The following is an 18924-nucleotide window of genomic DNA, read 5'->3' on the forward strand; positions in this document are numbered from 1 at the left end:
ATGTTAACAAAGGTAAACTTTTTAGTAGGTACAATTACTTTATTGCTTCATTGTATACTGGAGCTCTCAAATATTTTTCAATTATCTACTAAAGCTGCGGCACAAACACATAGAAGTTTATAGCAGATCTATGAAACATTGCCACACAGCAGTGGCAGAAAAGAAGTTAATGTTTTTCTGCAGTAAACTTTCCCTTTATTTGAGGTGTTTTATTGCTAACCACTGTATATTGGCTTTTTACTTTTATATGCCCTGACTTATTTATTATCAGTTATTTATATAGCACACACATTGTGCAGCGCTTTACTGAGAATATTTGGCCATTCACATCATTCCCTGCCCCAGTGGAGCTTACAATCCATATTCCCTAGCACATTCATACTAGGGTTAATTTCATCAGAAGCCAATTAAACTACCAGCATATTTTTTGGTTGTGGGAGGAAACCGGAGTACCCGGAGGAAACCCACACAAGTATTGGGAGAATGTACAAACTCCACACAGTTAGGACCATAGTGGGAATCAAACCCATGACCATAGTGCTGTGAGGCAGTAATGCTAACCATTACACCATTTGTACTGACTTAAACCCTTTATGCCCTTGGGCATCTGCTTTAGGTGATGATGTTTAAGGACTAGTATTGTCATGACTAGTGGCAGCAGTTGCAGCGCTAGTATTTGGTTGCTGCTCCTGCTTTTCTCTCAATTAGTCATTATCCATTTGACGAACCAATAGAAGTAGTAAAAAAAAAAGTAGAATATATTTTTGTTTTACTACTTTATTGCAAATGACCGCTCATATTGCAGGGTATCACAGCACTTATATGTATGAGAAAATACACCAGACAAACAAATTTGTACAAAGATAATTTTTAAAAACTTTTCATTTTTTTAACTAGCCTGATATATAAATCAGCAGCACTGGTGTGTGTGGACACTGGACAGCAATATTTCAGCAGCACAGGAATGGATGGTCACTGGGCAGGTATATACATATACTACAGTGCTGCTAATGTACTATGGACACTGGACAGCTATAAGTCCGCTGCACTGCAGTGGATGGACACTGGACAGCTCAGGAGTGCAGCCACTGGAGTGGATGGATGCAGCAGCGTGGAAGAGTTTAGAACTGCCAACCGAAACACAGCCATGGGTTCTTTATAGATTCCAAAACTCGCAAGAGATCCGAATCCAGCTGATAACTTTTGCCTTTTTTTTTGCAGTCCAAAGTTTGCAGGAAGAGCCAAGCAATTGGTCCAGATTCCTCAGATTGGGTAGGTTTGGGTGGGCTCAGATCCCCAACATCCGAGCCAACTCACCTCTACTTTAAAATATCAATTGCAAATTAGTTTAAGACTTTATTTAAATACTGTATAGTAAAAATAGTGCCACAAACACACCTCTAAATAATTAGGAATACATTTTAATTGCAGTAGTGATGAACAGAAAGAACAAATTCTAATTAACATTTGATTTTCACAGCCCCGTGACTGCAGGTAGAGTAATACAGTGCTGTGTGCGTAATCTGTAATACCCCTTTCAGACATGAACCTTGGCTTTTACCCCGTGTATGAGATGAACCTCTGCTTTAACCCACTGTGCATGATCTGTTAGTAAAGAGAGGGACAGTGTGATTCAGCTCATGTGATTTGTTTTGTCTGAAAAAGTGGGGTGGACTGATATACAGAGTTGTTATGATTCAACAGAGAGGGACATATCATCAGGGGCCTCTGAGAGTAAAAGCTGAGTGCCTGAGGTCACCTGGTGCCTTAACTATTGCGAAGAAGAGGTATTCATACTTCAAGAACCACATTTCCTCCCAGTCTTCCAACCCCCGGCGCCTTTTTGCCACTCTCAACTCACTCCTCTGCCCACCTCCACCTCATCTCCCTTCCTCACTCTCTACTCTTGACTTTGCCACTTACTTCACATGCAAAATTGACTCCATACGTGTTATGATTCCAGCACTCTGGTCTGAGGAGATCTTTTTGCGAGGACCGGAGCACTGGAACGAAATGCTGGGGAAGGGAGCGGGAATGGAAAATAGCCCCTGGCGCCCTAACTCCGTTGTCTCACCCGTGCTGTCGGAAATCCCCTGCGAGACTATGGTTGCTTGAGCCGATGGCAGCCGCGTTTGAAGGGCGGATTATGTCTACCCAACTCCGATGCCCCCCCAGGTCTTAATGAGAGACAAAGGGAAATCCGAGACAGGGTGATAACAAGGGGCCCTCTGACTAAACAACCAGGCCAGGGGCTACAAGCTAACTTAAAACTAGAATATGTGTGGAAACACCGCCAGGGAAAAGGACAACCAAAATATCCACTTGTCCACTTCTCCTACCCGGCACAGCCGAGTTCCAGAGAGGACTTGTGGAAGCGGAACCCTCCGCAAATGCTCCAAAAACAGAATAAATAAAGATAAAGCGGCTGAGCGGCAACACACGGCAGAGCCGCAACTCCCGGAACACCACTCGATATACAAAGGTGATCAGTCAGGACAACTGGGGACCAAACTACTTCCTGGGATGAGATGACAACTCCCGAATACAGGACTTCTGAGGACAGGAATGACCGGATACAGCAGGACTGGAACAGACTCTCAGCAAACCAAGGCAGCATGCAGGAAGCTATTACCTGTGTCTGTGAGAAGTACTGGGAAGGTATTTAACAGGGAGTCCTCCAATCAGCTGCTTAGAGCCTGATTGGGAATAAATGCCGTGCAGCTGCCTTGCTGCACGGCCAGAGGACAAGTGTGTGGGCTTGTTAATTAGGCCCTGCAACGGGGAACGCGGTCCACCCGTGGCGTCCCCGTTGCTAAGGTCCGTGCGGCTCAGCGCGCCCGGCGTCTAGCGTTGCTAGGGAGCCGGCGGCTGAACACGCACGGCGTCCCTAGTTGCTAGGCGCCGGGCAGCACGGACATGCGGACCCCGGCGCCTAACAGTACCCCCCACTTGAGGAGGGGTCAAGGTTTCTGAGGAAATTCCCGAAAAAATGCCCTCTTGAGCCTAGGGGCATGAAGATCCTTATCTAGGACCCAAGACCTTTCCTCCGGACCATAGCCTTTCCAGTGAACTAAAAAATAAAGCCGACCCCGGGACAATTTGGAATCAAGAACTTTCTCTACCAAGAACTCCTGTTGTCCCTGTACATCCACTGGAGATCTACCCTGAGAGATCCTCTGAGGAAATCTACTGGAAGAAACGTATTGTTTCAACAGGGAACAATGAAACGTATTTCCAATCTTGAGAGATCTTGGTAAACGTAGCCGAAAGGCAACTGGGTTGACTCTTTTAATAATAAGAAATGGTCCAATAAATTTGGGTCCCAGTCTAGCCGAGGATTGTCGAAGCCTGATGTTGCGAGTTGACAACCACACCTTGTCTCCCACCTTAAAAGTGCAAGGACGTCGGAGCCTGTCAGAAAATTTCTTTTCTCGAAAGGCCGCTTTTCTGAGAGCAAGGTGCACTTTTTTTCCAAATTGCTCTGAGATGGGAGGTCAATGCCAGTGAGGAGACTGGAGAATGATGAAAAAAAGAATTAGCTCTGTGGTGAAAACCAAAAACTGAAAAGAATGGAGACTCTTTAGTGGAGGAATGACCGGAATTATTGTAAGCAAATTCAGCCAAAGGAAGAAACTCGGACCAATCATTCTGGAGTTTGGCTGAATACAAGCGCAGATATTGTTTTAATGACTGGTTAACTCGTTCGGTTTGCCCGTTGGATTGTGGGTGATAACCGGATGTTAATGACAGTTTCATCTTTAATGAAGCACAAAAACATCTCCAGAATTGTGCGATGAATTGTGGACCCCGATCAGAAACAATATCAGTGGGTAACCCATGAAGCCTAAACACATGGCGGAGGAACAAAACTGCCAACCCTTGAGCAGAAGGCAATCGGGGAAGAGCAATAAAATGAGCCATTTTACTAAAACGGTCCACTACCACCCATATGACTCGGAATCCGGCTGAAAGGGGAAGGTCAACCACAAAATCCATGGAAATATGAGACCATGGCCTGAGAGGGACACTTAAGGGCATAAGTTGCCCGATAGGCAAGGAACGGGGAACCTTATGCTGTGCACAAACCTGACATGAAAAAACAAATTCCCTAACGTCTTTAGACATACTAGGCCACCATACTGAGCGAGAGACTAACTCCAATGTCTTAGTGATTCCCGGATGCCCTGAAACCTTGTTGTCATGGAATTCAGTTAAAACAGTAGCTCTCAAAAATTCAGGAACGTAAAGACGACCAGCAGGAGTAAATCTAGGAGCTTGGTGTTGAAGCTGGTTTAACTGGGTAAATAAATCCTGTGTGAGGCCTGCCCCGGATGACCGAAGATGGAAGTATTGGGGTAACAACAGGATTGTTATTGTGAACCAGAAGAAAACTATGTGACAGGGCATCAGCTTTAGTATTCTTGGAACCAGGCCTGAAAGTGATAATAAATTTGAAACGAGTAAAAAATAATGCCCAACGTGCCTGCCGGGCATTAAGCCGTTTAGCTGATTCAATGTATTGCAGGTTCTTATGGTCAGTCAATACCGAAATAGTATGCTTTGCTCCTTCCAGCCAATGCCTCCACTCCTCAAAAGCCCACTTTACCGCCAGTAACTCCCGATTACCAACGTCATAATTGGATTCAGCGGAGGAGAACTTCCTGGACATAAAGGCACAAGGATGTAAGTCCAAAGACACTGGATCCTTTTGAGAAAGGACAGCCCCCACTCCAACCTCTGAGGCATCAACCTCCACAACAAAGGGCAATTCCGGATTAGGATGTCTGAGGACTGGAGCTGAGACAAAGGCTTGTTTCAGTGTCCGGAAGGACAACTCAGCTTCATGCGACCAGTTGGTAGGATCCGCTCCTTTCTTTGTCAGAGCCACAATGGGAGCAACCAGGTCAGAAAAAGAAAGAATGACCCTCCTATAATATTTCGCAAACCCTAAAAAGCGCTGAATTGCTTTTAAATTGGTGGGTTGCGCCCAATTAAGGATGGCCTGAAGCTTCTTAGGTTCCATGGAAAATCCCTGAGGGGAAATTATGTACCCTAAAAAAGATACTTTCGTGACGTGAAATTCACACTTCTCCAGTTTGGCATATAAATGATTCTCACGTAACTTTTGAAGAACCAGACGCACCTGGGTGATATGTTGTTCCATCAATTCAGAAAAAATCAAGATGTCGTCTAAATAAACGACCACGAATTTCCCTAGGAAGTCACGGAGCACATCGTTAATGAGGTCTTGAAAAACTGCTGGAGCATTAGACAGGCCGAACGGCATCACCAGGTATTCGTAGTGACCCGACTGAGTACTGAAAGCCGTCTTCCACTCATCTCCAGATTTAATTCGGATAAGGTTGTAAGCTCCTCTCAGGTCAATTTTAGAAAAAAATCACAGCAGAACGTAACTGATCAAAGAGTACAGAAATCAACGGCAAAGGATAGGTGTTTTTGACTGAGATTTTATTCAAGGCTCTAAAATCTATGCATGGTCTAAGCAAGCCATCCTTTTTCTCCACAAAGAAAAAACCAGCACTTAAAGGGGATTTTGATGGTCTAATAAAACCTTTCTGTAAGCTCTCCTGAACATAGTCATTCATAGCCGAAGTTTCTGGCCCGGACAATGCATATAATCTCCCCTTTGGCAATGCGGCACCAGGGATTAGCTCAATAGCACAATCATAAGGCCGATGGGGAGGCAGAATGTCCGCATTGCCTTTGGAGAATACATCGGCAAACTCCTGGTATTCCACAGGAATGAGTTCTGGAATGATAGCTGCTACTCTAACTGGAAACGAAATACATTCCTTAGCACAAAAAGTACCCCATTGTGAAATCTCCCCGGACCGCCAATCAATGGTGGGATTATGAAAGGCCAGCCAAGGGTGACCCAGAACAACTGGAACTGCTGGGCAATGTGTTAGATAGAACTCGATCTTTTCGGAATGTAAAGCTCCTACTGTAAGTACTACGGGAGGTGTACGGTGAGTAATAACCCCGTTGGAAAGCGGACTCCCATCTAAGCCATGCATGGTGACACACCTACCCAATGGTAACTGAGGAATGCCTAAGGCCTTAGCCCAAGTTAAATCCATAAAGTTTCCTGCAGCTCCACTGTCAACAAAAGCCGACACCAAAGAACTGAGGCTGCCAAAGGAAACCTTAACTGGGACTAAAAGAGAGTTATTCGAGGAGATAAGCTGCAGACCTAGGTGAACCCCCTCACAATTCACCTGGTCAAAGCGTTTCCCGACTTGTTCGGACAGTTACGAGCAAAATGTCCCTTACCACCACAGTACAAACAAAGACCGGAATTTTGCCTTCTGGCCCTTTCCTCAGGAGACAGCCGGGAGAGACCCATCTGCATGGGCTCCTCTACGTCTTCTGGAATGGAATAAACACAAGGACTTGACCTTACAGGTGTTCCTCTTTCAGCCCTCCGCTCTCTGAGACGACGATCAATCTTAATAGAAAGCTCCATGAGTTTATCGAGAGTCTCAGGAGCGGGGTACTGGAGGAGACTGTCTTTAATAGACTCTGATAAGCCGAGGCGAAACTGACTGCGCAGGGCTGGGTCATTCCAGCCACAGTCGTTCGACCAACGGCGAAACTCAGTACAATAAACCTCTGCAGGATTTCTTCCTTGTTTGAGAGCGCGCAGCTGACTTTCAGCAGACGCCTCTCTATCTGGGTCATCATACAAAAGCCCTAAAGACTTAAAGAAAGCGTCTACTGACAACAACGCAGGATCCTCTGCCCTTAAACCGAATGCCCAGGTCTGAGGATCCCCCTGGAGTAAAGAAATAATAATCCCAACCCGCTGAGATTCAGAACCAGAGGAAGTAGGTCTTAAACAGAAATAAAGTTTACAGGATTCTTTAAAACTAAAAAATTATTTTCTATCGCCAGAAAAACGGTCAGGCAAATGCATCTTTGGTTCAGGGACTACCTTTGGGGAGGCTCGCAAAAGATCTTCCTGCGACCTCACCCGAAGGGAAAGATACTGAACCATCTGAGTAAGTTCTTGAATCTGATTGACTAAGAGCTGGCCAGGGTTTGGCCCTAAACCTGTCGGATTCATGATGCCAAAATTTTTTAACAAAAACAGAATGAGAGGAAAAAATTAAAGCCCTGTTTAATTTTAATTTTTTGGTATGGCCAGTAATAATGTTATGATTCCAGCACTCTGGTCTGAGGAGATCTTTTTGCGAGGACCGGAGCACTGGAACGAAATGCTTGGGAAGGGAGCGGGAATGGAAAATAGCCCCTGGCGCCCTAACTCCGTTGTCTCACCCGTGCTGTCAGAAATCCCCTGCGAGACTATGGTTGCTTGAGCCCATGGCAGCCGCGTTTGAAGGGCGGATTATATCTGCCCAACTCCGATGCCCCCCCAGGTCTTAATGAGAGACAAAGGGAAATCCGAGACAGGGTGATAACAAGGGGCCCTCTGACTAAACAACCAGGCCAGGGGCTACAAGCTAACTTAAAACTAGAATATGTGCGGAAACACCGCCAGGGAAAAGGACAACCAAAATATCCACTTGTCCACTTCTCCTACCCGGCACCGCCGAGTTCCAGAGAGGACTTGTGGAAGCGGAACCCTCCGCAAATGCTCCAAAAACAGAATATATAAAGATAAAGCGGCTGAGCCGCAACACACGGCAGAGCCGCAACTCACGGAACACCACTCGATATACAAAGGTGATCAGTCAGGACAACTGGGGACCAAACGACTTCCTGGGATGAGATGACAACTCCCGAATACAGGACTTCTGAGGACAGGAATGACCGGATACAGCAGGACTGGAACAAACTCTCAGCAAACCAAGGCAGCATGCAGGAAGCTATTACCGGCGTCTGTGAGAAGTACTGGGAAGGTATTTAACATGGAGTCCTCCAATCAGCTGCTTAGAGCCTGATTGGGAATAAATGCCGTGCAGCTGCCTTGCTGCATGGCCAGAGGACAAGTGTGTGTGCTTGTTAATTAGGCCCTGCAATGGGGAACTCGGTCCGCCCGTGGCGTCCCCGTTGCTAAGGTCCGTGCGGCTCAGCGCGCCCGGCGTCTAGCATTGCTAGGGAGCCGGCGGCTAAACGCGCAAGGCGTCCCTAGTTGCTAGGCGCCGGGCGGACATGCGGACCCCGGCGTCTAACAATACGTAAGGACATCACATCACACCAAACCATCAGTAACCAGCTTTCTCCCATCCCTTACCATCCCTACCACCAACTCTGACATCTTTCTCCCATGCCTCTGGAGAGGAAGTCATGGGCCTCATTCATTCCTGTCCCCTCACCACCTCCCCACTTGACCCTATCCCCTCCCGCCTCCTCCGCTACCTCTCTCCTTCTTGTTCCCATCTTTCCCACCTTCTCAATCTCTCCCTCTCATCAGGCACTGTCCCCTCTGCCTTCAAGCATGCACTCATCTCTCCTATTCTTAAAAAACCTACCCTTGATCCAAATACGCTCTCCAACTACCGACCCATCTCTCTCCTCCCTTTTGCCTCCAAACTCCTTGAGCGTATTGTCTACAACCGCTTTATTTCCTTTCTTTCCTCACACTCACTACTTGACCCATTCCAGTCTGGCTTCCGTCCTCTTCACTCCACTAAAACTGCCCTTACAAAAGTATGCAATGACCTCCATGCTGCTAAATCTAAGGGACACTACTCTATACTTATTCTACTTGATCTCTCTGCTGCTTTTGACACTGTGGAGCATCCTCTCCTACTCCAAATCCTTCACTCCATTGGTCTGTGTGACACTACCCTCTCTTGGCTGTCTTCCTACCTCTCTGACCATTCATTCTCTGTCTCCTCTCATGACTCCACCTCCGCCTCACTTCCACTAACTTTAGGTGTACCCCAAGGTTCTGTCCTTGGTCCTCTTCTCTTATCTCTCTATACATCCTCAAGCTCATTCGTTCTTTTGGCTTCCAATATCATCTCTATGCTGATGACACCCAAATTTATCTTTCCTCTCCAGACCTCTCCCCTGCTCTCCTCACTCGTATCTCCAACTGTCTCTCTGCTACCTCTTCCTGGATGTCCCAGCGCTTTCTTAAACTTAACATGTCTAAGACCGAGCTGATCATCTTTCCTCCCTTCCGCATAACCTCACCTCCTACAATCTCATTATCTATTGATGGAACTACTATCTCCTCTAGCCCCCAAGTGCACTGTCTTGGAGTAATCATTGACTCCTCACTCTCCTTCAAACCACACATTCAGCACCTCTCACAAACCTGCCGTTTTAATCTAAAAATATTTCCAGGATCAGACTCTTTCTGACCCAGGATGCTACTAAGACTCTTATCCACTCACTTGTCATCTCCAAACAGGACTACTGTAATCTCCTCCTGACTGGCATTCCTGACAAACACCTCTCTCCACTCCAATCTATCCTCAATGCTGCTGCCCGGCTCATTTTCCTCACCAAACGCACTACGTCTACCTCTCCTCTCCTACTAGACCTTTACTGGCTCCCCTTCCCTTTCAGAATCCATTTCAAGCTTCTCACACTCTCTTACAAAGCCCTCACCCACTTCTCTCCCACCTACATCTCTGACCTTATCTCCCTTTACACTCCCACCCGTCCTCTTCGCTCTGCTAATGCATGACGACTCTCCTGCCTACGGATTACTTCCTCCCATGCCTACCTCCAAGATTTTTCACATGCTGCACCACTTCTCTGGAATTCTCTACCTCTCCCCCTCAGACTATCCACCTCTCTACAAAACTTCAAAACGGGCTCTCAAGACCCACTTCTTCACCAAACCCAGCCAAATCTCATCCTAAGCCTCTGTTCCACATTCTCTATGTACCCCGTCTGTGTCATCCCTGTCTGTCTACCCCTCCCCTTTAGATTGTAAGCTCTCACGAGCAGGGCCCTCTTCCCTCATGTGCTTATCCTTTGTCTTACTTTAATAATCTTCAACTGTACCACATCCAGCAGTCTTCTACCACCTGATACTTATTCCAGTGTCATCTGCTGTTTATTTACCCTGTACTTGCCCTATACTGTCATCAACTGTAAGTTGCTGTTTAACTGTTTGATTATTTATGTACTCTGTAATTTGGTGCTGCGGAACCCTTGTGGCGCCTTATAAATAAAGTATAATAATAATAATAATACTAATAATAATCATCACCCCCACATATGTTTTGAAGGGGAAATAATACATTTCACCTTCACAGCATATTTAAAGAGGGAAGACATATACTGTATAATGAGGAAAGCCATCCACTCTAAGGGAGCATTAGCCAAGTTACAGAGAGAACAAATAAAATGAGAGTACCCACATACAGAATCCTGCAGCAGCCACAAAAGGGAGTGGTCTCTGCAGAGGCAGTGTGGCCAATATAAATAGTCATCTGGAATCCTCAAAATAGAGGAAAAGAGGGGTTGATGACCTAAGTGAAGTAGGATTATGGAAGCAATATCCTGAAAGTCTGCGGGGAAGAGTTGCAGCGCTGATATGCAGAACTGTGACACAAAAAAAGGAAATGCCGAGCAAAGACAAAAAAATAAAAATAAAAAAAAGAGATGAACTACTGTGACAAAGAGATGCAGAGTTTTTGATAATATACATGAGAGGTAGACTTATTTTAAGCTCTATAGGGAGAGAAGCACAGTAAGAAGGAGCTCTAAGTACCACTTTGTTGATAGTAGTAACTGCATATGAGCTGAGTGTAGGCCAAGTGCCTGCAAACCAATGAGAGCCTGATAAATGAATGGGAAATGTTTTGAATTACAAATATTAGTAAGGCGATATATATTTAACATTTTTATTGACACAACCCTAGTACTGTGCAGGAGGGGAGAAAGATATTGGCCCTCATTCCGAGTTGTTCGCTAGCTAGCTGCTTTTAGCAGCATTGCACACGCTAGGCCGCCGCCCTCTGGGAGTGTATTTTAGCTTAGCAGAATAGCGAACGAAAGATTAGCAGAACTGGTAATAAATAATTCCTTGCCATTTCTGAGTAGCTCCAGACCTACCTCACAGATTGCGATCACCTCAGTCCGTTTAGTTCTTGGTTTGACGTCACAAACACACCCTGCGTTCGGCCAGCCAATCCCCCGTTTCTCCAGACACTCCCGCGTGTTTCCCTGACATGCCTGCGTTTTTTAGCACACTCCCGGAAAACGCTCAGTTACCACCCAGAAATGCCCCTTTCCTGTCAATCATTCACCAATCAGCAGAGCGACTGAAAAGCGCCACAGAATCTACAGCAAATCTACTAAGTTTTTAGTTAAATAACTAAGCGCATGCGCCCTACGTGCCTTTGCGCATGCACATTTTGCAACACATCGCAGCATAGCGAAAATCTGCACCGAGCGAACAACTCGTAATGACCACCATAGATTTTTTCCTTTGTTATTTATTGTTATGAAACAAAATAATGGGCCTAATTCTGAGTTGATCGCAGCAGCAAATTTGTTAGCAGTTGGGCAAAACCATGTGCACTGCAGGGGGGACACACAACACGTGCAGAGAGAGTTAGATTTGGGTAGGGTGTATTCAAACTGAAATCTAAATTGCAGTGTAAAAATAAAGCAGCCAGTATTTACCCTGCACAGAAACAAAATAACCCACCCAAATCTAACTCTCTCTGCAAACATTATATCGGCCCCACCTGCAGTGCACATGGTTTTTCCCAATTGCTAACAAACTTGCTGCTTCGATCAACTCAGAATTACCCCCAATGTTCTGGAGGATTCCTATAATATAGATAACATACTTTAGACTAGAGATGGTCTGCAATATCCAGAATTTGCGACATTTATTGAGCAGGTAACATCTGAGTCAAACATAAAATGGAGCTCATCAGTATGCAGAAACAGACAAATTCATGTGCACACACACATTATTTATTCACTCTGACCAACAACCAGGTCCGTTTTTGAAAGAAAGTACGTTAGTAAGAAGCAGAAAACATTAACTTCTATTATAGAAAAAAAAGAAAAGAAAGACAATTGATCAGCAGATGATACATTTGGGAGTACTAAATTCAGCGTTTCAAGGTTTTATATAGGATAAACAGCCTTGAATTTTGCAATTACATTTCCACTGAACTCTTTTTGCTACTCACAAAGTTGTAACTTTATTGTGAAAAAAGCCAAAATTTCCTAACAATTTTATTTAATTTCACAATACTGTAGAACTACAAACATTAATGCTATATACTGTAAATAAGATACATTTAGATCTTAGGCTCATTTGAATGGATAGCTATTCCTCCTTCTGTAGTGAATGTTTATAAGTTCTGATTAGTTTATACTGTAACACTATTTAATCCACTATACAACACTGCAGGGGATGCTTTGCAAATAGTTAATAATTAAAAGATAAGAATACTTTGGTTTATGTCAATGCATGCTTTGGTTTATGTCAATGCATGCCATATTTAAATACAGCTGTATACTGTAAATTGTTATAAATGAATGAGTGCTATTGTTTAGGGTTATGAAACAGGGACAGAACTAATGACAGTACAGCAGGTACAATGTTCTGGGTCCCTGAGCACTCTGGGGACCTTCGTTGGATAATGTTTAATGTTGAATGGTGGAGCAGAGCTGCAGTCATTGGCAGGGATAGAGCTGCATACATAGGCAGGACAGACATGGAGGGGTGTGCACAGGAAGGACATACACAAGGGTGGTGACACAGGACAGACATGGGGAGAGGGGATGGTGCAGAACAGAATTAGAGGGGGAGTGGCATGGGACACAGAGTTTTAAAATTAGACAAACACAGGGGAAGATTGTGCGGAGAGACCAAAGTGGTAAAGGGGTGGCAAAGCAGGGTAGCAAATGGCATAGGAGAAACACAGGGGATGGTACAGGAGAGATACGGGGGGATGGCTGAAGACTATTCACAATTGGCAGAATTATAAGGAAAAGGGCACAATAATATTCATTAAGACACTAATTCTAATGAAATCATATTACTAATACCAACAGTAGAGATGAGCGGGTTCGGTTCGTCGAGATCCGAACCCCCCCCACCCCGGAACTTCACCTATTTTACACGGGTCCGAGGCGGCCTCGGATCTTCCCGCCTTGCTCGGTTATCCAGACCGCGGCCGAACGTCATCATCCCGCTGTCGGATTCTCGCGAGATTCGTATTCTATATAAAGAGCCACGCGTCGCTGCCATTTCCAATCGTGCATTGGAGATTGAACTGAGAGGACGTGGCTACGTTCTCTCCCTGAAAAGCTCCATATCTGTGCTCAGTGTGCTGAAAATATCTCTGCTCAGTGTGCTGCAAATATCTGTGTTCTCTGCCTGAAAAGCTTCATATCTGTGCTCAGTGTGCTGCAAATATCTGTGCTCAGTGTGCTGCATTTTGGTGACCAACAGTATATAGTTGTACAGTACAGTAGGCCATTGCTATTGATATAATAATATTACTGGCATATAATTCAACACATTAAAAAATGGAGAACAAAAATGTGGAGGGTGAAATAGGGAAAGATCAAGATCCACTTTCACCTAGTGCTGAAGCTGCTGCCACTAGTCATGGCAGAGACGATTCAATGCCATCAACGTCATCTGCCAAGGCCGATGCCCAATCTCATAGTAGAGGCAATGTAAAATCCAAAAAACTAAAGTTCAGTAAAATGACCCAAAAATCTAAATTAAAAGTGTCTGAGAAGAAGCGTAAACTTGCCAATATGCCATTTACGACACAGAGTGGCAAGGAACGGCTGAGGCCCTGGCCTATGTTCATGGCTAGTGGTTCAGCTTCACATGAGGATGGAAGCACTCATCCTCCCGCTAGAAAACTGAAAAGAGTTAAGATGGCAAAAGCACAGCGTTCTTCTAAATCACAAATCCCCAAGGAGAGTCCAATTGTGTCGGTTGCGATGCCTGACCTTCCCAACACTGGAAGGGAAGAGGTGGCTCCTTCCACCATTTGCACGCCCCCTGGAAGTACTGGAAGGAGCACCCACAGTCCAGTTTCTGATAGTCAAATTGAAGAAGATGTCACTGTTGAAGTACACCAGGAGGAGGATATGGGTGTTCTGGTGCTGGAAGAGGAAATTGACAAGGAGGATTCTGATGGTGAGGTGGTTTGTTTAAGTCAGGCACCCGGGGAGACACCTGTTGTCCGTGGGATGAATATGGCCATTGACATGCCTGGTCAAATTACAAAAAAAAAAAAAATCACCTCTTCGGTGTGGAATTATTTTAACAGAAATGCGGACAACAGGTGCGAAGTCGTGTGTTGCCTTTGTCAAGCTGTAATAAGTAGGGGTAAGGACGTTAACCAGAGCAAGAAAGGTAACCCAGACGCGCTGTCACAGCTGCCAGTAGGGATTGTCAGTCCCAAAGAAATATTTAAAAAAAGAAGGAAGTAGAAACTGGGGCTATATGTTTCTCCAATAATAATGAAGGACTGTGGATAGATTTCAATAAAATAACATAGTTTATTAGCTAAACATCACATGCTAAAAACACAAGCATAAAATTCAAATGTAAACATGAAATTTAGGGCATAAATAGAGCTGAGAATGAATTCGTAATGGCTGCTTATAAGTGTCCACAAAGGATCCCGGACTAAAAATAGTGTGCAAAGTTCCCTGGGGAAGGAAATTGAATACAGCTGGTGTTACCCGTGACGACGGAGACTTCCAGAAGTTTGAGAATTGTCCGCAAGCAAGTTGTGCCGTTTGTGTTGAAACGGAGTCTCTCCAATCGGTGCTGTAAAAGGTGAAGTCCCTCAGAGAAAGTTCCAAAAGCAGATTTTAAAAGTCCATATCTGGATCCTTTTGTAGAGTAGGACACTTGTAGTGGTGGCAGCTTCAACACTTAACGCGTTTCCCTAGGCTCGGTCACCTAGCTTCATCAGAACTTCTGATGAAGCTAGGTGACCGAGCCTAGGGAAAGTGATGAGCGCCTGAAATTTTTCGGGTTTTGTGTTTTGGTTTTGGGTTCGGTTCCGCGGCCGTGTTTTGGGTTCGACCGCATTTTGGCAAAACCTCACCGAATTTTTTTTGTCGGATTCGGGTGTGTTTTGGATTCGGGTGTTTTTTTCAAAAAACCCTAAAAAACAGCTTAAATCATAGAATTTGGGGGTCATTTTGATCCCATATTATTATTAACCTCAAAAACCATAATTTCCACTCATTTTCAGTCTATTCTGAATACCTCACACCTCACAATATTATTTTTAGTCCTAAAATTTGCACCGAGGTCGCTGGATGACTAAGCTAAGCGACCCTAGTGGCCGACACAAACACCTGGCCCATCTAGGAGTGGCACTGCAGTGTCACGCAGGATGTCCCTTCCAAAAAACCCTCCCCAAACAGCACATGACGCAAAGAAAAAAAGAGGCGCAATGAGGTAGCTGACTGTGTGAGTAAGATAAGCGACCCTAGTGGCCGACACAAACACCGGGCCCATCTAGGAGTGGCACTGCAGTGTCACGCAGGATGGCCCTTCCAAAAAACCCTCCCCAAACAGCACATGACGCAAAGAAAAAAAAGAGGCGCAATGAGGTAGCTGACTGTGTGAGTAAGATAAGCGACCCTAGTGGCCGACACAAACACCGGGCCCATTTAGGAGTGTCACTGCAGTGTCACGCAGGATGTCCCTTCCAAAAAACCCTCCCCAAACAGCACATGACGCAAAGAAAATAAGAGGCGCAATGAGGTAGCTGTGTGAGTAAGATTAGCGACCCTAGTGGCCGACACAAACACCGGGCCCATCTAGGAGTGGCACTGCAGTGTCACGCAGGATGTCCCTTCCAAAAAACCCTCCCCAAACAGCACATGACGCAAAGAAAAAAAGAGGCGCAATGAGGTAGCTGTGTGAGTAAGATTAGCGACCCTAGTGGCCGACACAAACACCGGGCCCATTTAGGAGTGTCACTGCAGTGTCACGCAGGATGTCCCTTCCAAAAAACCCTCCCCAAACAGCACATGACGCAAAGAAAATAAGAGGCGCAATGAGGTAGCTGTGTGAGTAAGATTAGCGACCCTAGTGGCCGACACAAACACCGGGCCCATTTAGGAGTGTCACTGCAGTGTCACGCAGGATGTCCCTTCCAAAAAACCCTCCCCAAACAGCACATGACGCAAAGAAAATAAGAGGCGCAATGAGGTAGCTGTGTGAGTAAGATTAGCGACCCTAGTGGCCGACACAAACACCGGGCCCATTTAGGAGTGGCACTGCAGTGTCACGCAGGATGTCCCTTCCAAAAAACCCTCCCCAAACAGCACATGACGCAAAGAAAAAAAGAGGCGCAATGAGGTAGCTGTGTGAGTAAGATTAGCGACCCTAGTGGCCAACACAAACACCGGGCCCATCTAGGAGTGGCACTGCAGTGTCACGCAGGATGGCCCTTCCAAAAAACACTCCCCAAACAGCACATGACGCAAAGAAAAAAAGAGGCGCAATGAGGTAGCTGTGTGAGTAAGATTAGCGACCCTAGTGGCCGACACAAACACCGGGCCCATTTAGGAGTGGCACTGCAGTGTCACGCAGGATGTCCCTTCCAAAAAACCCTCCCCAAACAGCACATGACGCAAAGAAAAATAAAAGAAAAAAGAGGTGCAAGATGGAATTGTCCTTGGGCCCTCCCACCCACCCTTATGTTGTATAAACAAAACAGGACATGCACACTTTAACCAACCCATCATTTCAGTGACAGGGTCTGCCACACGACTGTGACTGATATGACGGGTTGGTTTGGACCCCCCCCAAAAAAGAAGCAATTAATCTCTCCTTGCACAAACTGGCTCTACAGAGGCAAGATGTCCACCTCATCATCATCCTCCGATATATCACCGTGTACATCCCCCTCCTCACAGATTATCAATTCGTCCCCACTGGAATCCACCATCTCAGCTCCCTGTGTACTTTGTGGAGGCAATTGCTGCTGGTCATTGTCTCCGCGGAGGAATTGATTATAATTCATTTTAATGAACATCATCTTCTCCACATTTTCTGGATGTAACCTCGTACGCCGATTGCTGACAAGGTGAGCGGCGGCACTAAACACTCTTTCGGAGTACACACTTGTGGGAGGGCAACTTAGGTAGAATAAAGCCAGTTTGTGCAATGGCCTCCAAATTGCCTCTTTTTCCTGCCAGTATAAGTATGGACTGTGTGACGTGCCTACTTGGATGCGGTCACTCATATAATCCTCCACCATTCTTTCAATGGTGAGAGAATCATATGCAGTGACAGTAGACGACATGTCCGTAATCGTTGTCAGGTCCTTCAGTCCGGACCAGATGTCAGCATCAGCAGTCGCTCCAGACTGCCCTGCATCACCGCCAGCGGGTGGGCTCGGAATTCTGAGCCTTTTCCTCGCACCCCCAGTTGCGGGAGAATGTGAAGGAGGAGATGTTGACAGGTCGCGTTCCGCTTGACTTGACAATTTTCTCACCAGCAGGTCTTTCAACCCCAGCAGACTTGTGTCTGCCGGAAAGAGAGATCCAAGGTAGGCTTTAAATCTAGGATCGAGCACGGTGGCCAAAATGTAGTGCTCTGATTTCAACAGATTGACCACCCGTGAATCCTTGTTAAGCGAATTAAGGGCTCCATCCACAAGTCCCACATGCCTAGCGGAATCGCTCCGTGTTAGCTCCTCCTTCAATGTCTCCAGTTTCTTCTGCAAAAGCCTGATGAGGGGAATGACCTGACTCAGGCTGGCAGTGTCTGAACTGACTTCACGTGTGGCAAGTTCAAAGGGCATCAGAACCTTGCACAACGTTGAAATCATTCTCCACTGCGCTTGAGACAGGTGCATTCCACCTCCTATATCGTGCTCAATTGTATAGGCTTGAATGGCCTTTTGCTGCTCCTCCAACCTCTGAAGCATATAGAGGGTTGAATTCCACCTCGTTACCACTTCTTGCTTCAGATGATGGCAGGGCAGGTTCAGTAGTTTTTGGTGGTGCTCCAGTCTTCTGTACGTGGTGCCTGTACGCCGAAAGTGTCCCGCAATTCTTCTGGCCACCGACAGCATCTCTTGCACGCCCCTGTCGTTTTTTAAATAATTCTGCACCACCAAATTCAAGGTATGTGCAAAACATGGGATGTGCTGGAATTTGCCCATATTTAATGCACACACAATATTGCTGGCGTTGTCCGATGCCACAAATCCACAGGAGAGTCCAATTGGGGTAAGCCATTCCGCGATAATCTTCCTCAGTTGCCGTAAGAGGTTTTCAGCTGTGTGCGTATTCTGGAAACCGGTGATACAAAGCGTAGCCTGCCTTGGAAAGAGTTGGCGTTTGCGAGATGCTGCTACTGGTGCCGCCGCTGCTGTTCTTGCGGCGGGAGTCAATACATCTACCCAGTGGGCTGTCACAGTCATATAATCCTGACCCTGCCCTGCTCCACTTGTCCACATGTCCGTGGTTAAGTGGACATTGGGTACAGCTGCATTTTTTAGGACACTGGTGACTCTTTTTCTGAGGTCTGTGTAAATTTTCGGTATCGCCTGCCTAGAGAAATGGAACCTAGATGGTATTTTGTACCGGGGACACAGTACCTCCAACAAGTCTCTAGTTGGCTCTGCAGTAATGATGGATACCGGAACCACGGTTCTCACCACCCAGGATGCCAAGGCCTCAGTTATCCGCTTTGCAGTAGGATGACTGCTGTGATATTTCATCTTCCTCGCAAAGGACTATTGGACAGTCAATTGCTTGGTGGAAGTAGTAAAAGTGGTCTTACGACTTCCCCTCTGGGATGACCATCGACTCCCAGCAGCAACAACAGCAGCGCCAGCAGCAGTAGGCGTTACACACAAGGATGCATCGGAGGAATCCCAGGCAGGAGAGGAATCGTCAGAATTGCCAGTGACATGGCCTGCAGGACTATTGGCATTCCTGGGGAAGGAGGAAATTGACACTGAGGGAGTTGGTGGGGTGGTTTGCGTGAGCTTGGTTACAAGAGGA

This window comes from Pseudophryne corroboree, chromosome 4, assembly GCF_028390025.1.
Source record: "Pseudophryne corroboree isolate aPseCor3 chromosome 4, aPseCor3.hap2, whole genome shotgun sequence".
NCBI lineage: Eukaryota > Metazoa > Chordata > Amphibia > Anura > Myobatrachidae > Pseudophryne > Pseudophryne corroboree.